Here is a 27,085-nt window from a genome sequence, read left to right as displayed (position 1 = left end):
AAAACATTACCAATATTAGAAGGAACTTTAAAAATATTATTAAATTATTACTTGAATTTGATACATTGAAACCTCTACATAACAAAGTATCTGCAAAATTTAGAAAAGAAGTATAGTGCGTCCATCGACTTACGGGTGATTTTCGATCTTACATTGTTTCACAGTGCCATTACTTGATGTTGCATCAAGTTATGACACTAAGTGGAGGGTAGAATTTGGCAAATGTAAGTACTGATAATAATTTAGATGAACACTTCTGCACAAAGAAAAATAGTATAGCATTAATAACAATAAATTTTGAAACAGTAGAATATATATATTATAATAGTAAATTTAATATGGAAGAGTTGGAATATGTGATGAACAGCAATAAATCTGCTTCTGGAGGTGACAGTATTTGCTTTGAGATGATCTACAACTTAGGACCTTTAGTAGTCATACTTATTGCAGTTTTATAGTCATTTATGGCTTCAAAATTTATTTCTGAGTGAATGACATAAAGCTGTAATAATCCCTATCCCCAAACCTGGAAAGGATCCAAGTAATACAAATTATTATAGACCAGTTTCTTTAACAAGTTGCTTGTGCAAATTACTAGAGAAAATTGTAAATGCTCGACTAACACGGCACATCCGGGAAAATAAAATTTTGACTTCCACTCAATTCAGATCACAATGTAACAGGTCTACAGTAGATTATCTGACTTGGAGGACCACATACATAGAGGATTTGTATCAAGACAAATTGCTGTAGCTGTGTTCTTTGACATTGAAAAGGCATCAAATACTACTACTTGGAGGAGATATGCAATGTTAAAAACTTTATTCAGGCAGACCCCGATTATCGGTGGACTCGGTTATCAGTGATCAAGTTTTATGGCACTTGTCTAGAGCCATAAAATCAGCGATTTATGGCGGCATAACGGGACAAGTTGCAGTTATTGGCGCCATAAGGATGCTCATGGCAAGCTATAAAGGGGCTTATGGCACCAATAACCAGTTATCAGTGCCATAAGCACCATTATGACGCCATAAATCACTGCTCTGAAGTCCGACAGAATTTCAAAACTTACGACACACGCAGTGGGAGGCCAGGTGGTTAGTACCCATTCCCGCCGCTGGGAGGCGGGTATCAGGAACCATTCCCATTTTCTATTCCGATTTTCTCTGTCGCCGGTACTGTCAACACCTGTTTTCAGTACCTCCGTCATTGGATTTGTAAACTTCGTTGTCACATAAGTATTCCGATTGTCTTTTGGTTTTTGACTTTGGTTTTGTGGCTAGGCACACGCTATTGTGGACTGTTTTGATTTTGGCTTTGATTTTGTTCATGACACTTACCTGCCAGATATATATACGTATAGCTGTATTCTCTGAAGTCCGACAGAATTTCAAAACTCCCGGCACACGCAGTGGTCGGCCAGGTGGTTAGTACCCATTCCCTTCCGCCGTGGGAGGAGGGTATCAGGAACATTTCCCACCCATTTTCTATTCAGATTTTCTCTGTCGCCGGTACTATAAACAACTGTTTCATACATTCAACTTCCCTGTCAGATATATACTTAGCTATAGACTCCGTCGTCCCCCGACAGAAATTTCAAATTTGCGACGGCACACACTACAGGTAGGTCAGGTGATCCCGCCGACCTGCCGCTGGGTGGCAGGAATAGGAACTATTACCGTTTTAAGCCAGATTTTTCTCTCTGTCGCCGGTACTAGTAACATCGTTGCTAGTTCCTCCTGACTTGAATTTCGGAATTTCAATTACGCCGTTTTGATCTTTTTGGGGGACGGACTGCTATTTGGTGAACGTATTGGATCTTTGGTTTGGCATACGCTATTGTGGACTGTTTTTTGGATTTGGCTTTGGAATTTCTCATAATGTCTGACGTGTCGATTTCGTTCAGAGTGTGTGTGAATGAGAATTGTTTTAGTGAGACTGCCGAAAGCTTCGGTGGATCCTCACACCACTTGTAAAAAATTGTAGAGGGGAATGTATGCTCTCAATTGAATACATGTGATGAGTGCAAGAATTTGAATGAGGAGAATGGAAGTTGGCTTAATTCCTACCTAAGGAAAGTTGGAGCCAGAGATAGGGCTAGAAAAGCCTCTTCCAAGAGTGTAAGTAGGTCGGGTCTCTAACGAGCCAGTTAGCGGACTATTGCCTATTGATAACCCTATTGTGTCCTCCCATACAGCTTTACCTTCCCGATTATCGGACTCGGCAAGCTCAACATCTGAAAATTGCGAGTCTGAAAGCTTCGCTTAAATTAAACATATGGAACAAAAAATTAAAGAAAACTGGAAGGTAAGTGCAGTGAAAGTGTTCCCAGTGAAGTGGAGGGTGCGTCTGATCGGCTCTGTCTCGCTCCCAGGCCTAGACCTCTTTCAAGCTCCCAAGACCAGTGGAGAAGAAAAAATGTCGAAAGCCACAGGGAGGTTTTCTTTCAGAGAATCCTCACCGGTCAGGCGTCCCCTCGGCAGATCCTGTAGTTACGTCCCGGGCTGCAATGGATAGTCGTTGGAAAGAGGACGTCCTGAAACAGTGTTTTTTCTTCGTCTGATTCCTCATCTAAAAAAGGAGGATGGGAGTTCAGATAGATTGTCGAGACCTTCGGAGAGAACTTGGAAGTCTCCTTCATTCGACTCAAGCCCTGAAGAATTTTCCGGAAGAATATCCTCCGGAAAAGAGGAAGAAGAATGTATATTCAGAAGCTTCTTCTCCTGCATCGGAGGTTGGAAAAGAGAGACACGTAGCTACGAAGATGTTAGAGGATATGCAGAACAGATATCTCCCTAGTAGGAGTTCTTTAAATCTGAACAGCCTAGAAGGAAGGATAGATTTCTCCCTATCAAAAGATCCCGTCCTTTAGAACTATCTGAGAGCTCGGACGAGGCGCCTGCCAGAAGCCTGGCGCCAGCCAGACGTCAGGCTACTGTCAAGCGCAAAACGCCGTCAAGGCGACAAGATGTGTATAGGGAACTTCCTACTAGAAAGAAAAAGCAACATGAGATGTCCGTATCGAGGAGTAAAATTGGAACTCCCGAAATCGGACGGACGAACTCCTGAAAGGTAAAAGCGCAAAGAGCCTGAAGCGCCTGAAGCGCCTGAAGGGAGGCGCAAAGTAACTGAAGATCCTGGAACTCTTTTTTTGGCGAGGCGGAAAAGAGTCTGGAGCGCCTGAAATGAGGCGTAAAGCTCTTCAAGTGAAAGAAATGAGGCGCAAACCGCGCCTGAAAAGCCTGAAGTGGCTAAAAGGAAATAATTTAAAACTCCTGGAGAGCCTAGAGCGGCTGATATGAAACATAGAGCGCCTGGAGAGCCTAGAATAATCGCCCTCAAAGGAAAAGCAAAGAGCCTAGGGAGCCTGAGGCTCCTGCTGGAAAAAGAAGAAGCAAAGCGCCTAAAGAGCCTGAGGCGCCTGAAACGAGGCGCAAAGCGCACTGAAGAGCCTGAAGCGTCCGAATGGAGGCGCAAGGCGAACCGCAAAGCTGAAGCCTGAATCGCATGAAACAAGACGTAAAGCGTCTAGAGCGCCTGAAAGCAGGCGCAAGGATTTGTACAATCCAGAATACAATTTGGATGAGTTATCGGAGTTTGAAGCGGACTTGGAGGCTCCTCTTTGGGATTTTTTCTCAAGATCATTTTCCCCTGACAGGGCCTCTAGGTGTCGCACAGATGATCGTAGCCCCTGTCGGGAAGGAATTGATCATGAAAAAGGGAACGACATTTAAGGACTTCTCCTGGTAGGGACGAAAGTTGTCGCACAGGCGACCGTCGTCCTTGTCAGGAGGGCCTTAGGGTAAAAGAACAACCATCGGCCTTCTCCTGGCAGGGACTCAAGATGTCGCACAAGCGACCGTAGCTTGTCAGGTTGCAGCCGTGTTGCTGCAAGCCCTGTGCATTTCCCGAGAGAGGAGTCCTCCGGTCGCACACTCTTCTCCGAATAAAACTCAACCGGAATTAGAGGATGTTTCGGACTGAAGAAAACAAGGGGGCAGGTCTTTCTGATTATAAGATACTAGCAGCCCTCTTGTTAAAGAATTTGGAGAGTCTCTGAGTCCTGCTGCCCCTCCTTCTCCTCGGTCTTTATTTTCGAGTACGAAGGCTGCGAAGTCTTCCTCTTTCTTGAAGATGCAACCGACCATTTCAATGAAGAGGGCTTTGCAGTCGGTCGGGAATTATGGCTTTAAAACCAAGGAGGAGGCGGGGAAAGACTGTGTTTACCTGTCCCCTTCCAGGCTATCAGGGAAGAGAGGGATTTGGTATAGCAACAGGAGAAATCTATTGGACTTCTCTTCCCTCATCTGCTGAAGCGGACTTCTCGACCTTGGTGGATTCGGCAAGGAGGCATGCACTTCCATCGGCCAAAACAAGCTGGACAATGTCTGAAATGGACCATCTCCTCAAGGGAATATTCCATGTCTTGGAAGTTTTAACTTCCTAGATTGGGTCCCTTGGGGCTTGGCCAACAAGACTCAAGACCCTCAGTTTTTTGGAACCAGAAGTCTTGCATAGTGTTTTGGCATGCATGGACAAGGCAGTGCAGGACGGATCGGGCTGAAGTGGCATCCTTGTTCGGGACAGGAGTATTAAAGAAGAGGGCTGTCTTTGGTCTTTGGTCTTACCAAAGCAGTCTCTCCAGTACAGAGGGCTTCTCTTTTATACGCCCCTCTGTCTAAACAGCTGTTTCCTTCTCAGTGGTAAAGGACATTTCCCATCCCACGCTTACTGAGAAGGCAACACAGGATTTGCTGGTACATTCTGCTAAGAAGCCTAGGCCAGCTGCTTCTGTCGAAGAGGGAGCCAAGACCTGCCCAACAGCCCTTTCGAGGTAGAGCTTTTAGCCGAGCCCCAAGAAGAGAGGAGGAGAGAAAAGAGGAAGATCTTCCATTAGAGTTCCAAAGAAGAACGCAAAATGAGATTCCAGTCCTCCAATCACCAGTAGGGGCCAGACTTCTGGGATTCTCGGAAGCATGGGCTTCAATGAAAGCAGATTCTTGGTCCCTGCAAGTGCTGAGGAAAGGAAGGTACCTCATCCCCTTCAAGAACAGACCTCCAATGACGACGACTCCGAGGGAGCTGTCAGCGAGATACAAAGACCCTGTAAAGAGAGAGATCCTTCTTGGACTGGTGCAGCAAATGTTGGAGAAGGAGGCCATCGAGGTAGTACAGGATCCGCACTCCCGAGGTTTTTACAATCGCCTATTTTTGGTGCCGAAAGCCTCGGGGGGGTGGAGGCCTGTCCTGGACGTGAGTGCATTGAATCGCTCGTGGAGAAGACAAAGTTCAATGGAGACATCCAACTCGGTTCTCTCTGCTCTCCGTCCAGGAGATTGGATGGTCTCCCTCGACCTGCAAGATGCATACTTTCACGTCCCCTGCATCATTCGTCGAAGAAATATCTCGATTTCATGGTGCAGGGAAGGATTTATCAGTTCAGGGCTTTGTGTTTCGGCCTCCCTCGACGGGCTCCTCAGGTGTTACAGCGTTTGATGAGAAACGTAGCAAGATGGCTACATCTGAAGGGGGTGAGGATATCTCTTTACCTAGACAGATTGGCTTATAAGAGCGCAGACAAGACAAAAGTTCTTGGAGGACTTGGAAGATAGCTCTCAATTGACCAGATCTCTCGGATTGCTCGTAAACCTCGAGAAGTCTCACACAATCCCCAGTCAGACTATCGTCTATCTGGGGATTCAGATGGATTCTCGGGGTTTTTTCGAGCGTATCCATCCCAGGAAAGAATCTCGAAAGGGTTGGGAAAATCTCGGTCTTCCTAGAGAAAGAACGAAGCTCAGCGAGGGAATGGCCTCAGTCTTCTGGGCACTCTTTCCTCGCTGGAGCAGTTCATCTCTAGGGAGACTGAATCGAGACCCTTGCAGTTCCATCTCAGAAGGAGTTGGAACAGAAGAAAAGGAGATCTTTTGGATACCTTTCCGATAGGAGAGAGTATCAAAAACCACTTACGATGGTGGTTTAGGACCACTGAGAAGAAACGAAGGAGTGTCCTTTGGCCCTTCAGACCCTCACCTAGTGTTATTCTCAGACGCTTCGGACACGGGGTGGGAGCAACACTAGGGACGAAGGAAGTGTCAGGCAGTTGGACAGAAGAACAGAAGGCCTGGGCACATAAAAAATGCAAAGGAACTCTTAGCAGTGCACTTAGCACTGCAGTTTTTTTTCGAGAACGAAGTCAGAGGCGTGGTGGTCCAAGTCAACTCGGACAACACCACGGCTCTGGCTTATATAAGAAAACAAGGGGGGACACTCTTTCTCCCTTTACCAACTAGCAAGGGATCTGTTGATATGGACAGAAGAAAGAGGGATTCGACTCCTGACGAGGTTCGTTCAAGGAGGGAAGATATAAGAGCAGACAGATTGAGCAGGAAAAACCAGGTCCTTCCAACAGAGTGACCCTTCATTCATAAAGTCTGCCAGCAAAAAACTATGGTCTTTTTGGGGGAAGCCGCAAGTGGACCTGTTTGCAACATTCCTATCCAGGAGGATGGAGAACTTTTGCTCGCTGGGGGGACGATCCCCAGAGCCCTATCCATAGTGCCATGCTCATGGATTGGGGAGGGCATAGATGCGTATGTGTTTCCCCCATTCAAGATGCGGGGGGTGGGGGAAGTAATGAGAAAGTTCGTGTCCTCGGAGGGGGGAATGAGGATGACATTGATCGCTCCTTATGCCTGCAGAGAATGGTTCACAGAGGGTACAGGAATGGATAGTTGGACTTCCCAGATCTCTTCCCGAAAGGACAGATCTGCTCGACAAACCCCACTTCGAGAGGTATCAAAAATATCCACGCTCTCGCTCTGACTGCCTTTCGATTATCGAAAGATTGGTCAGAGCGAGAGGCTTTTTCTCGCGAAGCGGCAAAAAAGCAATTGCGGAGCAAGAAGGTCCGTCAACATGCGGATATACCCAATCGAAGTGGGGAAGTTTTTCCGTAGAGGGTTTGTAAGGCGAAAGAAGCTGTCCTCCTCCGATACCTCTGTGACCGAAATTGCTGATTTTTTTTCTTTTGTTTTTACGAGAAGAATCTCATCTGGCAGTGTCAACCATTAAAGGTTATAGAGCATGTTATCAGCTGTTGTCAGAATAGGGGCCTGAACATAGAGAATAACAAAGATCTGCTTGATTTAATAGATCATTTGAAACAAAAAAAATTAAGAAACTTCTCTCGCCCCTAGTTGGAATCTGGATGTGGTTCTCAAAATACCTTATGTCGGCGAGATTTGAACCTCCGATAAAGCTACTTTCCGGAACCTTGACTAGAAAATGCAGTTTTTCTTAATAGCTCTCGCCACTGCGAAAAGAGTGAGTGAGCTGCAAGCGCTGACTCTAGAGTGGGTTTTAGAAGGATTCAGTGTATTGTCCTTTAAAACCTTTATTTCTTAGCAAAAAATGAAACCCCTCGAGACCTTGGCCTAGGACTTTGAAGTAAAAGGCCTTCTCAATTAGTTGGGAATGAAAATGGAAAGAACTTTATGTCCTGTGAGAACTTTGAAGTTTTACCTGCAGAGAAGAAGCAGTTGCAGGGGTTGCAATCAGAGTTTATGGTGTGCAGTTAAAGACCCTAGAAGAGCTATGTCAAAGAATGCTTAGCATTTTGTTAGGAAACATCATAACGGAAGCCCACGTGAGCTGTGATAGTGAGGCATATAAGACCTTAAGGGTAAAAAGCACACGAAGTACGTGCAGTCGCTACATCATTGTCGTTCAACAAGAACATGTCAATGAAGAACATCTTAGCGGCCAGTATTGGAGATGTAACTCAGTGTTCGCCTCACCTTACTTGAAAGAGTGAGAGTGACATATGAGAAATGCTTCTCTCTAGGACCTTATGTATAGCGGATACAGTGCTGGGGAAAGGGAGGAGAGAAGACTGATCTTAATATTAATTTTTGTCCTTATAGTTATATTTGTGATTTTAAAAAATGATTGGAGTTGAGTTTTTTTTTTTTTTTAGGTTGTTTGAAAGGTTTTGGGGGGAGGGGGATAACACCTTTCAACATATTTACTAATCCACGGTTGGGATCGGGTGATCGGGATCAGTATTTTACTCCTTTATATGCCAAGAGGCATAGGTATATTGTCATGTAAGTGAATAAGACTCCAGTGACATTGCCACCTTAGGTTCTGTTGAGTAAGTGGATAAGACCCCATTGACAGTCTTTTTCAAGAGTTCTCAGCCATAGGGCACACCCTCGCTGAAGCTTTTGAGGCGAAGCAGACTTCTCTGCACAAGCTAAGAAATCTTCTGCCTAAACAGGGTAGGAAACTAGGGTATATTAATTAACTTGTATTACCTACAACATATGTTTTTTGGTTTACCTATTAGGTCTGTAATTAGCTGTCTCTTGCCTCCGCCAAAGGTGCCAATCAGTAAGATATATCTGAAAGGGAAGTTGAATGTATGAAATGATATTGTTATTGTACAATAAAGTTTCATTTTACATACTTACCTGGCAGATATATACGATCGTATGGCCCCCCCACCCAACCTCCGCCTCAGGAGACGGAAGGTGGAAGAGAAAAACGGCTCGGTTAAACGGTAATAGTTCCTTATTCCTGCACCCAGCGCAGGCGGTGGATCACCTGACCTACCTGTAGTGTGTGCCGCGATTTGTGAATTTCTGTCAGGGACGACGGAGTCTATAGCTAAGTATATATCGCCAGGTAAGTATTTATGAAAGTTTATTGTACAATACAATATCATTTTTCAGTACCTCTGTCTTAGGATTTTGAAACTTCATTGCCACTTAAGTATCTTAATTGTTTTTTGGTTTATTAAGTTGGATTTGTAGCTAGGCATACGCTATCATAGATGATTTAAATTTGATTTTTCTTTGCATAAGATGTCTGAATCTAGTTCAGCTAGTTTCAGACTTTGTTGTCTGCAAGGGGTAAGGTGAGACTAACGAGGCTAGTTTCAGACTTTGTTGTCTGCAAGGGGTAAGGTGAGACTAACAAAACCTTTGGTAGATCCTCACTTAGTATGCACGACGTGTACATGTTTCTTGTTGAAAGATCAATGTAATTATGTGATATTGATGATTCCGAAGGAAGATGTATGATTCGTATGTACGCAAATTAGAGCGTGATAGAATAGGAGGTCTTCCTCCAAGGACTGCATCAGTAAACAGAAGTCAGGGTAATGAAACCCTACTAACCTCCTGTAGACTTTATTTTGCCTAACCCTGTGGTATGGCCTACGGCCCTAGAGGAAGTGTCTGTTATGGTGGATTCCATCCGTAATCTGGGAATCTAAAGTGCTCGCTCTCCAATCAGTGTTGTGAGTGTAGTGATGATGAATTAGTGCCCCTAGTGTTGTGGGAGGGGCGTCAGATCGGCCCTATAACGCCTCTAGGTCTAGACCTCTGTCGGACTCCAGGAACGGAGTGAGCAAGTTGAAAACCGAAGGAGGGTTACCGGGACTACCACCGAATTGGCGTCCCTTCGGCAGAACTGAAGACGCTTCCCAGGCTGCCAAGATCGTGCACAGTGCACGGAATCCTAAAAAGATTGCTTCTCGTCCTTCCGAGGCATCCTCCCCGTACAGGGGTTGGAGCTCTTGGAAGGGCTCGAGCCCTTTAAACAGAAACTTATAGAGGAGGACTCTTCTCATCCTCTCTCCCTCGTCATGCGATTGCTATCGTCGCCTTAACATTGTGACGCTTTCACCGCAGAAGGAAAATAGGACGTCATCGCAGCAGGACGCTGTTAAGTGGCCCAGATCGCTCTCTCATTGTTACTGTGAAAAGGAAGAAGGCGTCCCTCCGTCTTTCTCACAGGATCAGCCCTTCTCGGTTGGCCTCGTTTTCGCCAAGAGAAGGGCAAAACACATTTACCGCAGGAAGGATTCGAGGCTGTCTGTCAAGTCAGGCAGTCTTCTTCTCCTTCTCCATGCTCGTCGCCTTCTACATCCTCGCACCCAAGAAGCACAGCATCCCTTTTGAGTGCGTTTCTGAAGTGTCGATGAGCGTACAAAGACAAGATGTCAGGCGGCGGCCGTCGTCTTTGTCAGGAGTTGCGAACGTCCATAACACTCGTCCTGATGACGATCACCGTACATCGGCTTATGACGTTAGCGCGCTTCATGAGCGGCGCGCCCCTCGCAAGGACGCCTCTCAAGTTGCTCGTGTTGATGCTTTTGGGTCCGCCGCGTCACATCAGGAAGCTCTCCATGACTCTTCTCTTGATGTTCGTCGCTCTCCTCTTCGGGACGCTCTTCAAGACACTCACAAGGAAGCGTTCATTTGCCTTACAAAGACGCAAGATGTCGCACAGGCGGCCGTCGCCTTTGTCAGAAGGTAAGGAAGGTCCTTAAGCTCGTCTGGAAGACGATCACCATACGTCTCTTATAGTGCTCGCGCACTTCAGGAGCGGCGTGCGGCTCTCCATGACGCATCTCAGGTGGCCTTTCATGCATCAGGACGCTCGGCAAGATCCTCGCCGAGATGCCGTTCAGAACACTTGGTGTGCTATGTACCAATACGCTTGGCAAGACTCTCGCGAGGACGCCTTTTGAAGATGGAAGACGCTCGATGTCATTAACATCGAGACGTTCGCCAGGAAGCTTGCGAGGACGCTTTTGAAGACGCTCGATGTCTTACACATCTGGACGCTCGCCAGGACGCTAGCGAGGAAGCTTTTGAAGATGCACAGCGTCCTATAAGTCATGACGCTCGGCAGAGCACTTGCCAAGATGTTCTTCACAACGATAGGTGCCCTACGCATCAAGACGTTCGGCAGGACTCCTGCAAGAACGCTCGTCAAGAGGACGCTCTTCAGGACTCTCCACAGGACGTTCCTTTACAGGAATTTTATAAAGATTTGGAGTTGGTGGTGAGACATACCAGAACTTCTTCTTTGAACCCTCTATCAGATAGAGGACCCCTGTTACGAACGGAACCTCAGGGTTTGATTATCGGACACTCTTCAGAACGCTCTGCAGCAGAATCCTTTACCGGAACTTCGCAAAGCTTTGGAGTTGCTATTAAGCATGCCCGACTTTCGTCTTTGAACCCTACTTCAAGTAGGAGACCCCCTTTTACGAGGTGATAGCAAGAGGAGGGGTCTCAGGGTTTCATTGCTTCGCGGTCGGTTAGGGACTCTTCTCCTTTTCCCATAAGGGAGACAGAGTCCTCGAGCGACTCGCAACCTGCGAACGAAGACGCCTTCTGTAAGACTGGTTTGCTGACAAGTTTCGGCCCTCGGTCCCTTGCTCTCCTCTCTCGCAGTGTGCTTTGTCGAAGAAGAGGAAGTAGCCTGGTCTCGTTAAGATGTCCATTTCACTTTACTACGAAGGGAGCGTTCAAAAGAATCATGACTTGATGAACTCCAGGAAAATGCAAGGCAAGACTTCCTTTGCCCTACTTCCAGCAAGGTTAAGCGTAATAGCAGGCATCCGATATGAAATGGGAGAGGAAGCTGGTTGGAGAGTTCCTTCCTCTTCACAGAATGATTTTGCCAGCCAGATAGACCATCTGAAAGGGCTGTTCAGGACGATGGATATTTTTAGCTCCTAGATTGGTATTTCGGAGCCCTGGACCTGCAGTCTCGGGGCCCTGACTCTCTTTCTCTAGAATAACTATACAACCTGCATGCTAGAATAACTATCCAACCTGCATGGATAAGGTAGTCAGGTTGGTTCTGATGAGCTGGCATCTAGAAGAAGACTCTAGTAAACTTTAAGCAGATTTAGGTGTCATAAAACGCCTCTTCTGCGTTCGGGACTGCGCTGCCGAAGGGGAACATTAGGGTCCTACCTGCAGTAAGCCCAGTCTCTGACCAGGAATCCTGCCCTTTCCTCGATTTCTGCGGGAATCGGGAAGACTTTATGCTCGAATTCCTGGATTATTTTATGTCATGTAAGTGGGTTTCCCCCATTAACAAGATACTAAATGGGTAACCCCTCATTGATGAAATATAGACCTTTTATCATGTAAATGGGTTAGTTCTCATTGACGAATATCTCAATAACATTTTATATCGTAAGCGGATAAGTTCTCATTGACAAGATTTGGAAGAGCTCTCATTCATTTGTAGAGGCTCGTCCATGGAAAAGACTTGTAGACTACGTCCATGAAGTCTTATGTCTAAAATACATAAGAAGCTTGAGCTGTCCTCTTCGGTCCTCGGTTCTCACTTGAGGACTTTCTACGGCTAGTACTAAATTCGTTCTCTTGGCTAAGAGAACGAAGACAGTCGTTTTCCATTCTTTCTCTTCCTCGTCGAGGATAGAATGAAGTAGAGAATTAGCTGTCCAAATGACTACAATACTCTACGTATTTTACCTTTGCATTATATTACTACTGTATGGTTCAAGTCATATACGCATAACGTAGTTACCTCTACGGATGGCAACCGAAAGGACTATTATTCTAAGTGCATTTAATCGGTACTCCCTGCAACCTTCCAGGAGTTTCTGGTTTCCCTTTTAGATTTTTAAGGTAGTTGTTACGACAACACCAACTCAGCTTCTGTATTTAGCGCATTCTGTTTCGCTTAAATATGCCTGCTGGAGAGTTTTTTTCTTTCTTCTTGATAATAAAATAACAACCTTTTCCTTCGTAGAATGGAGTAGTTGGCAACTCAGGCATAGTAGTGCGAGACGGCGAATGTAGGCTGCTGTCACTGTAGACCAACTCAGTACCAGCTAGTTCTCTTCCATGCGCTGTCGGTTACATCTCTCTCTCCTGCGGGATTGACTGTCTAACCGTATCTCTGCCCTACAATCATGGACTTTAGCTTCGGGTTGAGGGGAATTCTAGCATGCGTGAATGAACATCATCTTTGATTTGCGAGAATTTCTTCAACAGAGATATATATTAGGCCTTTTCGGTTCTGTTTACCGCAAGGTAACAGAATTCGGTACGAGTCTACCGCGGCATAGCACTATAATAATGCACACCTGCTTAAGCAAAGCGCAGCCTTATTAGGGAAGGAAACATGCTAGGTGAGGGTATGAATGAGTCTGCTGGGGACCTTTTCCTCGCTGGAGAAGTTTGTTTCCCTGAATAGACTGCAATTCAGACCTCTCCAGTTTTCCCTGCCGGAAAACTGGAATAGCATCGAAGATCTAGAAATGATTCTGAATATCTCTCAAGGTCAAGGGTCACCTCAGGGAATAGCGAGAGGGTGCCAGGCATCCGGACAGGGGTACAGATGTCCTGGCACATAAGATAATATAATTGGAAGCAATGCGGTTGGCTCTCCAGTTCCTCAAAGAACGAGTTTTTGGCCGAGTGGTCCAGATCAACTCGAAAATTCCACAGAAGTATCGAGAAACACTCTCTTCATCCCTGTTCGCGTTAACAAGAGAGAGCCTGTTATGAGCACAGCTACGGAACGTAACGATCCTCAAGAGGTTCGTTGCACGATTGCAGCACGTCCGTGCGGATCTTCTTGATAGATGGCAGCAATTAATGACGTCTGAGTAAAATCTTCGCTTAGAAAGTGTGTCGAGATTTGTGGAGACGTTGGGGACGTCCGTTCAGAGATCTCTTCGCAATGTTGAAGAAGAAGAGGCTTCTTCTAGACTGCTCCCTTATTCTCGATCCGAGAGCAGTAACAATAGACGCCATCCTATATTATTGAATGGGGATAGATGTTTAGTCTCTTTTCCCCTATTCAAACTCTTAGGAGATGTAATAAGATAATTTCCGTCGTCAGAGGGAGCGAGAATGACGCTGATCGCCCCATGTTGGCCTTCGAGAGGCTGGATTCACAGAGGCCACGTCCTTCCTAGAGCACTTTCCAAGGACCCTTCCCGAGAGAGTCGGTCTACTCTAACAGCCTCACTTCGAGAAGTACCTCAAGACCTCTCCGCTCTGAGTCTGACTGCGTTCAGACTGTCGAGAAGTTGATCAGAATGAGAGGATTTTCAAGACTAATGGCAAGTGTCATTGCCAAGGCAAAGAAGTGCTGCCTATTTTGCAGTGTACCAATCGGAGTGGGCCGTTTCTGGAGATAGTGCAGGAAGAATGGCTTTTCCTCCATCTCGACCTCTGTGAATTACATTACAGTCTTCCCTTTCTATCTGAAGAATGGGATAAGCTGGCAGTTCCAACTAATAAAGAATACGGAAGTATGTTGTTGACGGCCTTTAGGCTCAGAGATTTGGATCTGTAGAACAACAAAGCCCTTCACGATCTTTGAGGTCTGTGGAAATCTCGAAACTGGCTAGATCGAAGCTACCGGCATGGAACTTAGACGTAGTCTGAAGTTCCTGATGTCAAAGCATTTCGAACCTCTCCTTTCTGTAAACTTAATGCACGTGACCAGAAAGGCTAATTTTCTAACCGCTCTAGCCACGACAAAGAGGGTTAGAGAGATTTAAGCCTCATCATCAGCCATTTTGACTTTAGAGGACATAATGCGGTGGTGTTCTCTAAGCTTTCCGTTCTTGCCTAAGAATGAAAACCCGTCTAACCCTTGTGGCCAGAAGCTTGGAGATCAAGGGATGGCACAAACTTATTGGGCAAGAGCCAGAGAGTCCTGTGCCCTGTCGAGACTCAAGTTTTTATCTAGATAAAACTAAAGAAAGTCGAGGTCCTTCGGACAATCTGTGGTGTTCCGTAAAAGACCAGACTCCGCCCATGTCCGAAGAACGCCCTGGCGTTATTGTTAAGGGGTTTTTTCAAAGAGGCTCATTCGTCAGGTTTGGACAAAGATTTTAAACCTTTTAAAGTAAATGCTCACGAGGTGAGGGCGCGGCCTCGGAAGCATTTCAACAGAGAATGGCACTCAGTAACATACTGAGTGCCCGCGTTTTTAGCAAAGCAATTCTGTGTTCGCTTCACACTCCCTGCGGGATGTGAAGACGACATATGAAATCTGCGGCTCGCTAGGGCCATACGTGTCAGCAGACACAATCTTGGGGGCAAGAAGTACCACTCATCCTATCCTGTAGAAAATGGTTAGGAGAGCTGTTAATTTTAGTTGTTGGGTCGCCGCCAATGGCGGACTTCTCAATTCTTAAGCCTTAGTTAAAACATCCTTAACTTTTGGCTAGGTTGGTCAGGTGTGTATATATTACTTCTTAGCCCTCATGGTATGGTCAATATGGTCTAATCACATTGTGGTCACGCTCCCGTTGACAGATCATCTAGAACTCACCAGCTATACCTTGCTGGAAAAAAAAAAAAAAAAGACTCTAGTAAAGCAAAAGCCGACTTGGGTGACAGTAATCACGAAGTCAGCTATGCTAACAGGTGGAACCAAGATGTCAATCATCTGCATGCAATTTGTTTCCTAAAATCATTCTATTCTGTCCCTTCCCACCTCCAATGGTGGGATTCAGCTAAATATATATCTGGCAGGTAAGTGTCATGAACAAAATGATGTTGTTATGATACAATAAAGTTTGTTCATACTTACCTGGCAGATATATCTAATCAAGTACCCCACCCACCTCCCCCTCAGGGGTCAGTGGCATTAGAAAATCTGAAATAGAAAATGGGAATGGTTCCTGATACGCCGCCTCCCCAGCGGCGGGAATGGGTACTAACCACCTGGCCGACCACTGCGTGTGCCGGGAGTTTTGAAATTCTGTCGGACTTCAGAGAATACAGCTATATATAGTATATCTGCCAGGTAAGTATGAACAAACTTTATTTTATCATAACAATATCATTTTTCTTGAACAAAGATGTCTGGTTCTAGTTCTGCTAGTTTCAGGGTATGTTGTGTGGAAGAGTGTAAGGTGAGGCTACCGAAGGCTTCGGTAGATCCCCACACTGTATGCACGAGCTGTAGGGGTCATGTGTGTTTGGTAAATGATCGATGTAAGGAGTGTGAGAGTTTGTCTGATTCAGGTTGGAAGACGTATGATTCCTATGTGCGCAAGTTAGAGCGTGACAGGATCAGGAGGTCTTCCTCCAGGAGCGTATCGGGCAGTAGACGTCAGGGCAGTAATGTTTCTCCTTCTAACCCTCCTGTAGACTTTGCTACCCCTAACCCTGTGGTGTTGCCTTCGGGCCCTGAGATTGTGTCTGCGGAGGGTAATGCCCTGCCTGTGATTTTGGAATCCCTTCGTAACTTGGAATCCAAAGTGCTCGCCTTAGAAAGTGGTGCAGTGAAGTGCAGTGATAGTGCCCCTAGTGTTGTGGAGGGGCGTCAGATCGGCCCTATAATGCCTCTAGGCCTGGACCTCTGTTGGACTCCAAGGACTCAGGGAGTGGACAAGTCGAAAGCCGAAGGAGGGTTACGGGGGCTCCCCACCGATCTGGCGTCCCTTCGACAGGACCTGTTGACGCTTCCCAGGCTGCCAAGGATCGTGCTCATGCGGGTATCCTTAAGAATTGCTTCTCATCCTCTGAAGCGTCCCCCCCCCCCCCCCCCCCCCCCCCCCCCCCGCCCCCCCCCCCCCCCCCCCCCCTGCGCAAGGGGTGGAGCTCTCGGAAGGACTCTCGCCCTTTGAAGAGAAGCTTCAGAGAGGAGGACGCTTCACGTCCTTTTTCTCCAGATGTTTTGCGGTCTTCTCCGGAGAGTTTTTGACGCTTTTCCACCGCAGAAGAGGACCAGGACGTCATCGGAGGATGATGCTGTTGAGCGCCCCAGTTGCTCCAGGGAGAGAGCTGTAGCTTTTCCTGTGAGAAGGAAGAAGGCGTCCCCTCACCCCTCGTCTTCTCACAGGATCAGCCCTTCCCCTGAGAAGGAGTCTTCTCCTACCAAGAAGATGCTCCTTGTGATGCAGCAACAGTTAGCTTCGCTGATTGCTGAGAAAGAGGCAGAGCAGCGTCGACGTAGGAAGGACTCGAGGCTGCCTATCAAGAGGTCCAAGCAGTCCCCCTCTCCTTCTCTTCGTTTGTCTCTTTCGCCTGCTTCATCGCCCTCTAGATTTCATTCGGCACCCCAGCGCTTGTCCAGAGGGTGCGATGAGCTTCTACCCAGACTCTGTTCTGTCGAGAGAGAGGTAGATCGTAAGGCTCATCACAGCCGGGATCGTCTAGCTTCTTGTCAAGACGCCCCTCTTGCGCCCCTCAGTGATGCTCTGCATGCTGCTAGGCAGGACGCTCCTCTAGCTGCTCGACTTGACGCTTCTTTGGCTGCTTCTTTTCGTCAGGAAGCTCATCAGGACGCTTTTTGTTCTGCTCGTCAGGACGCCCAGCAGGACGCTCTTATCGACGCTCGTCAGGACGCTTGTCAGGACCCTCGCCAACACCAGGACGCTCGTCAGGACACTCTGCAAGACGCTCATCAGGACGCCTCCTTCGCAGATCTTCAGGACGCTTCAGAGGCTCTTGTAAAAAACATCCAGCCTTGTGCAGAGAGTTCTTCTTCGCAACGGAGGTCCCTTTTGAGAGTTGGGCCTAAAGGTCTTAGACCTCTCACTTCCGTGGATTCGTCTGTTGCTCCCGTGGAAGAGGGAGAGTTAGGCAGTTCGTCGGAGGCCGCAGATGAAGAGCAGCCTTCTACGCCGTCTTCTTCCTGACTACCAGGTCTTGGCCCGCCTTCTTCGTGATCTGTTTGGAGACAAGTTTCAACCCTCGGCCCCTTGCTCTCCTCCTTCACAGTTAGCCTCTTCCAAAACCAGCAGAACTCCGGGTTTTGTGAAAATGAAGACTTCCCTTTCTACGAAGAGAGCCTTCAAGAAGGTCCATGACTGGATGGATTTGAGGAAGGCCCAAGGCAAGACTTCCTTTGCCCTGCCCCCGTCGAGACTCAGTGGTAAAGCAGGGATTTGGTATGAGACAGGAGAGGACGTTGGGCTGAGAGTTCCTTCCTCTTCTCAGGGAGACTTTGCCAGCATTGTAGACGCCCCAAGGAGGTCTCTCCTTTCATCAGCGAAGGTGTCCTGGACTACTCCCGAATTGGACCACCATCTAAAAGGACTGTTTAGGACAATGGAAGTGTTTAACTTTTTGGACTGGTGTTTAGGAGTCCTGGATTTACAGTCGCGGAGTCCGGACTCGATTAGTCTGGGGGAGCTGTCCAGCGTTTTGGCGTGTATGGACAAGGCCGTCAGGGATGGTTCGGAGGAGCTGACTTTGCATTTTTGTACAGGGCTCTTGAAGAAGACAGCTTTGTTTTGTAACTTTACTGCGAAGTCTGTTTCTCCCTCACAGAGGGCAGAGTTGCTGTTCGCCCCTCTTTCGAGCCATCTCTTCCCCCAGTCTATGATAAAGGATCTAGCCGTCAGCCTGCAGGAGAAGGCTACTCAAGACCTCCTGGCCCAGTCTTCCAGACGTCCTGCAGTTCCTTCTGCTACTACGCTTGGACAGGCTTCCAAGAAGCAGAAGCCCTTTCGAGGAGGAGCTTCCTCGAGATCGTCTCCTCGAGGAAGAGGTCTTCCTAGAGGCAGAGCCCCTTCCAAGCTCAGGGGTAAAAAGTGATGCACCAGTCCTTCAGACACTGGTCGGAGCCAGGCTTCTTTCATTTGCGAAAGCCTGGAGAGAGAGAGGGACGGACAGCTGGTCCCTCGAAGTCATCGAGAAAGGATACAAGATCCCATTCCTCAAACCGCCTCCGCTGTGCACTACACCCAGGGATCTGTCACCCTCCTACCATCGAGAGAAACAGCAGATTCTGTTCGATCTGCTCGAACAAATGCTCAAAAAGAGATCTGTGGAACTGGTCCTAGACCTGGAATCCCCAGGTTTTTACAACAGGTTGTTCCTGGTGCCGAAACAGTCGGGAGGATGGAGACCAGTCCTAGACGTAAGCAGGCTGAACCTTTTTATAGAAAAACAAAAATTCAAGATGGAGACGCCTCAGTCGGTTCTAGGAGCCTTAAGACCAGGCGACTGGATGGTGTCTTTAGACCTTCAGGACGCCTATTTTCACGTCCCAATCCATCCTCAGTCAATGAAGTACCTGAGGTTTGTCCTGAAAGGGAAAGTCTCTCAGTTCAGGGCTCTTTGCTTCGGGTTAAGCACAGCCCCGATGATCTTCACGATTCTAATGAGGAATGTGGCGAGATGGCTTCATCTTTAAAACATAAGAATCTCTCTGTATTTAGACTATTGGCTCATTCGAGCCTCATCGAAGTCGAGGTGTCTGGAGAATCATCACACGACGTTAGAATTGGCGAAGTCCCTGGGACTTCTAGTAAACTTCGAAAAGTCCCATCTGATCCCAACGCAGTCCATCGTGTATCTGGGGATTCAGATGGATTCAGTTGCTTTTCGAGCTTTTCCGTCACAGGAACGTCAGCAGTAAGGCTTAGATAAAGTTTCAGCCTTCCTTGGGAAAGAAACATGCTCGGTGAGGGAATGGATGAGTCTGCTGGGGACCATTTCCTCGCTGGAGAAGTTTGTTTCCCTGGGGAGACTGCATCTCAGACTTCTCCAGTTTTTCCTTGCGGAGAACTGGGAGGACAAGAAGGATCTAGATATGATCTTGAGGATCTCAGATCAAGTAAAAGCTCACTTAAGGTGGTGGCTCGATCCCGCAAAGCTGTCAGAGGGCTTTTCTCTCATGCTTTGGAGCCCCGATCTAGTGTTGTTTTCTGACGCGTCCACCTCGGGATGGGGAGCAACACTAGGGGGGGAAGAAGGGTCAGGCACCTGGAGAGGGGAACAGGTGTCCTGGCACATAAATCTCAAAGAACTGGCGGCGATTCATTTGGCTCTCCAGTTCTTCGAAGAAGAAGTTGCAAACCGAGTAGTCCAGATCAACTCGGACAATACCACAGCTCTGGCTTACCTCAAGAAACATGGAGGAACACACTCTCGGTCCCTGTTCGTCCTAGGAAGAGAGATCCTGTTGTGGGCCCAAGCACGGGAAGTAACGATCCTTACGAGGTTCGTGGCAGGAGTCGAGAACGTCCGTGCAGATCTCAGTCGGCAAGAGCAACTACTTCCGACCGAATGGACCCTTCACCAGGAGGTATGCCAGGAGCTGTGGAGGTTATAGGGACGTCCTCTGGTGGACTTATTCACAACATCGAGGACGAAGAGACTTCCTCTATACTGCTCCCCTGTACTCGATCCAGGAGCAGTAGCAGAAGACGCCCTTCTCTGGGATTGGACAGGGATGGACGTGTATGCCTTTCCCCCGTTCAAGATCTTGGGAGAAGTCATGAGAAAGTTTGCAGCGTCGGAAGGGACGAGGATGACGTTGATCGCCCTGCTTTGGCCTGCGAAGGAGTGGTTCACAGAGGTCATGTCCTTCTTAGTAGACTTCCCAAGGACGCTACCGTTGAGAGTCGATCTACTCAGACAGCCCCACTTCGAGAGGTACGACAAAAACCTCCCCGCTCTGAGTCTGACTGCGTTCAGACTATCGAGAAGTTGGCCAGAGCGAGAGGTTTTTCAAGACCAGTGGCAAGAGCTATTGCCAATTCAAGGAGAGCTTCCTCTCTTGCAGTGTACCAATCGAAGTGGGCCGCTTTCAGGAGTTGGTGTAGGAAGAAGGGCATTTCCTCTACCATGACCTCTGTGAAACAGATAGCCGACTTCCTCCTTTATTTAAGGAATGATGAAAAGTTGGCAGTTCCAACAATAAAAGGATCTCTTAAGGTCTTTTGAAACCACTAAGGTGGCTCAGCCTAAGCTACCTTCCTGGAATTTGGACGTGGTCTTGAAGTTCCTGACGTCCAGTCCGTTCGAACCTCTCCATGTTGCAACTCTAAGGGATGTTACCAGAAAGGCTGTTTTCCTAACTGCTCTGGCGATGGCGAAGAGAGTTAGCAAAATTCAAGCCATCAGCAAGCATGTAGGCTTTAAAGGGCAATTCAAGCCATCAGCAAGCATGTAGGCTTTAAAGGGCATAACGCCGTTTGTTCCTTGAGCCCGACGTTCTTAGCCAAGAACGAAAACCCGTCTAACCCTTGGCCCAGGAGCTTTGAGATCAAGGGTATGGCTGAAATTGTTGGACAAGAGCCAGAGAGAGTCCTGTGCCCTGTCAGGGCTCTCAAATTTTATTTACATAAGACGAAGGAATGTCGAGGTCCTTCGAGCAATTTGTGGTGTTCTGTAAGAAGGCCAGACTTACCTATGTCTAAGAATGCTCTGGCGTTCTTCTTGAGAGACGCCATCAAAGAGGCTCATTCATCCTGTAAGGACAGTGATCTGAAACTGTTTAAAGTGAATGCTCACAAGGTGAGGGCTATTGCAACCTCAGTGGCATTTCAGAGGAATATGGCACTCAGTGATATCCTGGGCGCTACCTTTTGGCGAAGCAACTCGGTGTTCGCTTCACAATACCTACGGGATGTGAAGACAACATATGAGAACTGCAGTTCGCTTGGACCCTACGTTTCCGCGGATACAATCTTGGGGGCAGGAAGTAGCACTCATCCTATCCTTTAGAAATTGGTTAGGAGAGTTTTTAATTTTATTGTATTTGTTTATGGTTGTTGGGTCGCCGCCAGAGGTGGACTTCCCATTCTTTAGCCTAAGTTATGTGGGATTAACTTATGATAGGCTTGGTCAGGTTGTGGTTTTTTGCTTCGTTGCCCTCATAGTATGGTCAATATGGTCTAGTCGCATTGTGGTCACGCCCCCGTTGACAGATCATCTAGAACTCACCAGCTATACAGGTCACTACCTCGCTGGAGAGACTAGTAAAGCAGAAGCAGACTTGGGTGACAGTAATCACAAAGTCAGCTATGCTAACAGGTAAGGAACCAAGGTGTCAATCATCTACATGTAATTTGTTTCCTAAATCCTATTCTGTCTCTTCCCACCTCCAATGGTGGGATTCAGCTATATATATATCTGACATGTAAGTCTCATGAACAAAATGATATTGTTATGATACAATAAAGTTTGTTCATACTTACCTGGCAGATATATATATATTCATAGTGCCTACCCACCTCCCCTCAGGAGACAGTGGCACTAGAAAATCTGAATGGAAAATGGGAATGGTTCCTGATACCCGCCTCCCAGTGGTGGGAATGGGTACTAACCACCTGGCCTCCCACTGCGTGTGTCGTAAGTTTTGAAATTCTGTCGGATTTCAGAGAATACAGCTATATATATATCTGCCAGGTAAGTATGAACAAACTTTATTGTATCATAACAATATCATTTTTGGTTAATGGCGGTTTTGGGTTATCAGCACGTGCCCGGGAACGGGACCCCTGCCGATAACCAGGGACTGCCTGTATAAACACAGCATCCATGGAGATTTACCTACAACTTTTTGCCATCACAGTTTTCAGATGAGGATTGATGATGTTTGTCCAGAGCATTTCCACTTTAGGATGGTGTTCCACAGGGAAGCGTCCTTAATGGCACATTGTTTACTTTGGCAATATGTAAATGATATCAGTAGTTGTCTACCTACAGGAATAAAAAGTGACCTGTGAATGCAGGACAAATCATTGATAATAAAACTAAAATAAAAATAGATGAATGGATCCCATCTGTAGGCTTTAAATTGTCCATTAAGACTCAAGCTGTCGTGTTTTATAGAAATAAAAATTGGGAGAAAGGTGCAGATATAGATTTAAAAATCAGAAATTGTAGTATACGTACTATGCCAGTTGGTCAAACTGCAAAATCTTTAGGATTAGTATTTGATACTTGCCTAAATTGAAAAGCTGACATAACATACATGAAGTCAAAATGTTAAGATCATTAAATATAGTTAAAAAACTATCAACCACTACTTGGGGAGCCAGTAGACATACCCTTTCTGTACTGTATAAAGCAACAGTGCTGTCTATCATTGACTCTGGATGGGAAGTATGTGGTGAAGCATCAGAAGCAACACTAAAAACATTAGACCCAGTTCATAACGAAGGCCTTAGAGTATGTTCAGGGGCCTTAGATCATCACCAACCTCTTCTTTACAGGTTGAATGTGGTGAATCTCTCTCTCTCTCTCTCTCTCTCTCTCTCTCTCTCTCTCTCTCTCTCTCTCTCTCTCTCTCTCTCCATAGAGAGTGAAAATTATTTGAATTAAGAGATGCAATTATAAACAATCATCCACCTCCTTTCGCAAACAGAGCTAGAAGATTGTTTGAGTTGCTGAATATAAATATACAGTTATCTTCAATATGAAAATTACCTCCTTCTTAGCCAATGAATAAACCTTTTGGATGGAATTTCATCTACCTATTGTCTGCCAAAAAAAAACTTCAAACTCATCTCTAATCCTCCACTAAGAGGAGTTCTGCTGAAGGAAGGCTTTGTGAACCATTTAATGTTTCGGGGACTGTTGGATCATGCATGTCTTCACTCCCGTTAGGCCTAACAAACTTGGTTGAGCGCCTGTCTCAGTTTCTTTGTCCATCACGTTCACTATGTAATCGTTTTCATCTAAATTTATTTATTCTACGATAAAAAAGAATTGATGAAAATTCAAAATTTTTATGAAATTACAATTTCTTAAAAAGAAATGAGTAAAAAATTCAAAATTCTGACATAAAAGGACCAGTTTCTCTCTCCTCTCTCCTCTCTCTCTATGCTCTCTCCTCTCTCTTCTCTCTCTCTCTCAAATACATCTGCTTCTCTCTCTCTCTCTCTTCATCTCTCTCTCTCTCTCTCATCTCTCTCTCATCTCTCTCTTCGTCCTCTCTCTTCTCTGCAACTTAACATCCTGCTTCTTGTAATCAGCTTTTACTAATCATTTTCATCAAAATCTATTTCAACAATAGAAAAAAATAATTGATCAAATGCCAAAGTTAGTCAAAACAAGTTAGCCTAGACAAAAAATTTCTTACTTCATGTTCAGCAGTGACGGATTTCAAGTTGTCAACTACTGCCAAAATGGAAGTTGCTCTTTCCTTCGTCTTTAACTTAAGGACTTCTTTAACTTAAGGACAAGCTTTTTATGCTTTTTATTTTTGAGAAAATAGGTCATCCCTTTCAACTTCTAAGCAGATGCATACGTGATGAGGATGATCAGAATACACCTCGCAGATCTGAACATGTATAGTGATGATGATGATTCATACACACTGCGCTATGACGTCACAAATGCGTGAGGACGAGCCTTCCGTCTTAGCTAATGGCCGAGCAGAAGCCTTCAGAATACACTTCGCAGATCTGAATAATACCTATGGTGATGATGATGATCAGAATACTCTTCGCAGATCTGAATAATAAGTATGGCGATGATGATAACGATCATTCATACACCCTACGCGGTCTTAGCTAACAGCTGAGCCGGAAATCTTTCTCTCACATTCCCCCCACCCCTTCTCTCAGATACAGCAAACCCCCACCCCCACCCCATCTAAAATACTTGAAAAGACAATAGATTTGATGTGTTTGCGGCGTGTGACTCGCAGACTGTGAACAGCTTTGCAGATACAAAAAATCTATTTTTGAGAACTAGCGACCAAATAAAAGGGGAATCGCACAAAAAAAAATTCAAATGCATATTTCAGGACCGGATTGTATATGGAAGCAAGTCCCTTCCTCTCTCTTACAAGAGGAGAGAGGAAATGCAACAAACAAGGTTGGCTAACATAAGTTTTGTTGTTAGACAATTACAGGTTCTTTATATTCCTACACGACATAGCGTAACAGTTCACATGGTCTCTTACCTGAGGTGTCTGGTTGCTGAGTAACCTTTTACATAACAGATCAGGATCAGAGGCATAAGACTCCTTCCTATGTCCTGCTTTGGCCAGGAAGTGAGTCCAGGTGTGCTGAACCTCCAGCCAGTTCTTAGGTTTTCCTTACCCTACCTCCAAGAGTAAGTCTCCCTTACATGACAACCAAAAGTTTGTTCTGCATATGAACAAATGAAAAATTTAAAATAAATTTGTATTTTTCCTAATTAACAAACCTGCAGTCTTAACATATATGGCCTACCTCCAGCTACCCTCCATTTAGTTACCTGGGCTCAAGGAAACATGCGTTGTAGCTGGGATGGGTTAAGGCAGGTCGGTTGTGCGTTCCTCCTTCCATCATCTTGACTAGCTCCTGTTGCCACTAAAATCCTCGTTGTAACTTTTTTTTTTTAACCAGACTCCAGCAGGCGCTTCTGTCTGTTTAACAAAAGACTGCAGTGTCAAGACATTCAAAAGGCCATAGGTATGGGCTATGTATGAGTGATGAGTTTTAGGTGAAATAAAGTATAGTGCCATAATATGAATGAAATGTTGAAGAGGTTTGTGTATTTTTAACCAGTAAATACTTTTATTTCGGCTAACAGTACCTGTATTTGCCATATTGTATTTAACATGCTTTTTGAAGTCTTTGTGCCTAAAATATGAAATACTTCAGAAAACTGGTCTTTCTTCTTGATAGGTTATTTTAATGTTAAAACTGTTTGCTCTGCTTAAAAGGATTTTATTCCAATGTAGTTTAAGCTTTGAGTCATCAGCAGTATTTTGATACCAAGTACAAATTAGTTCATTAATGAACTGTTATTGTTGTAATAATCATACTGAAATTCACATACTATAACACTTTTTTAGTTGTTTGTTACATTTTCAGAGTCAGAGGCTTGAATGCCTTCATAATGCCTTCCATTCTTTGCTGCCGTCATCATCACTGCATCAGTATCATGCTCATGAGGCTCTTTCTTTAATGGCAGTGATTCTCTGATAATTTTTATTCTCTTGTGGTTCTGGCTCAAGAGTAAGTGAGCAAACATCCTTGGTATTTAATTGAACACACTTGGAATAGCTTTACAGAACCACTGTTTTCTGTAGCTGCTGTATCATTAACCTTTTTGTTTTGCTCACCAGGCAGTGCCACCCTAATTAAAACCATTCAGCACTATCACAGAATCCAATAAAATTGAGATGCTGCACAGTCATACCTCAGTATTTTATAGATCCTATGTATTGTATATTGCAAGTTTCTAATACAAGAAAATAAATAGTCCAGTACCTAGATCCTCGTATTTTGCTGCTCTATGCTGTTTCATTTTTTCACTGATTGCATCACTGGCATGTGAGTAGGTCAGACATCCTGGTCCCTGTTGTTAACAGTATTATAATATGCTAGATTTGCTGTGGCTTGTGTGATTGTATCAGCATTAGTTTTTTGAGAGCATAAAAGTTCCTTTTGGAGGAATAAAGGAAAAGTTAAGGATGCTTGAAAATTTCAGTACAAAACTTGGCCAAAATTTTAATGTTCACATCAAGGTTCATTTACTAAAGCTTCTCCGCAGAAAAACTAAACTTGATAGCAGTAGCTTGGAGTGTTTTGATTAAATAAATATAGTGATAAATGATAAAACATACAGAACAAAAATTTAGACAAAGTAAAAAATTAGAATGCATTTTGACATCTTTTTCAAATATCTCTTACATTTTGAGTCATGTTAAGAAAAACCACATTTGTTTTACATTTTGAGTCATGTTAAGAAAAACCAACATTTGTTTTGCTGTGTGAAATTTCAGATTTTGCAAGTTATTGTAATATATATATATTATATATATATATAATATATATGATATATATTTATATATATATATATATATAAATATAGTGCACACACACTCACACACACACACACACCACACACACACACACACACACACGACAGTGTTCCCCCCATATGAGGGGGAGGGGGGTGGGTACTCACAGTAGTTTGCTATTATTTTCTGAAATATGTCAACATATATATATTATATATATATATAATATCATATATATATATATATATATATATATATATACTATATATCTATCTATATATATATATATATATATATATATATATTATTTATATATATTATAATATTTATATTAATTGAATATATAATATATATATATATAATTATATATATATATTATAATATATATATAAAGTATATTATATTATATATATATATATATATCATATATATTATATATATATTATATAATAATATTATATATCTATATATAAATATAGGTATAATAATAATATATATTTATATTATATATATATATATATATAATTATAATAGATATATATATATATATATATATATTATATATATATATATATATATATATATAATAGATATAATATATATATATATATATATATTATATATCTATATATATAATTGTTATATATATATATATATATATATAGATCTATATATATATAATTATATTAAGAATTTTATATTAATATTTATATAGATATAATATATATATATATATACTATATATATATATAATATATATATATATATATATATATATATATATCTATATAATATA

At 44.5% G+C, this 27,085-nt stretch overlaps 1 protein-coding gene across 1 annotated transcript in view; it reads left to right on the top strand.

Annotated features, from left to right (window-relative positions):
• Positions 1–27,085, top strand: part of LOC135201671 (cold shock domain-containing protein CG9705-like) — a 154,455-nt gene that overhangs the window by 77,171 nt on the left and 50,199 nt on the right. The window lies entirely within an intron of this gene.

This window comes from Macrobrachium nipponense, chromosome 28 (assembly GCF_015104395.2).
Source record: "Macrobrachium nipponense isolate FS-2020 chromosome 28, ASM1510439v2, whole genome shotgun sequence".
Lineage (NCBI taxonomy): Eukaryota > Metazoa > Arthropoda > Malacostraca > Decapoda > Palaemonidae > Macrobrachium > Macrobrachium nipponense.
The sequence above is the reverse complement of the archived record's forward strand: the minus strand, read 5'-3'. Positions and strand labels throughout refer to the sequence as shown.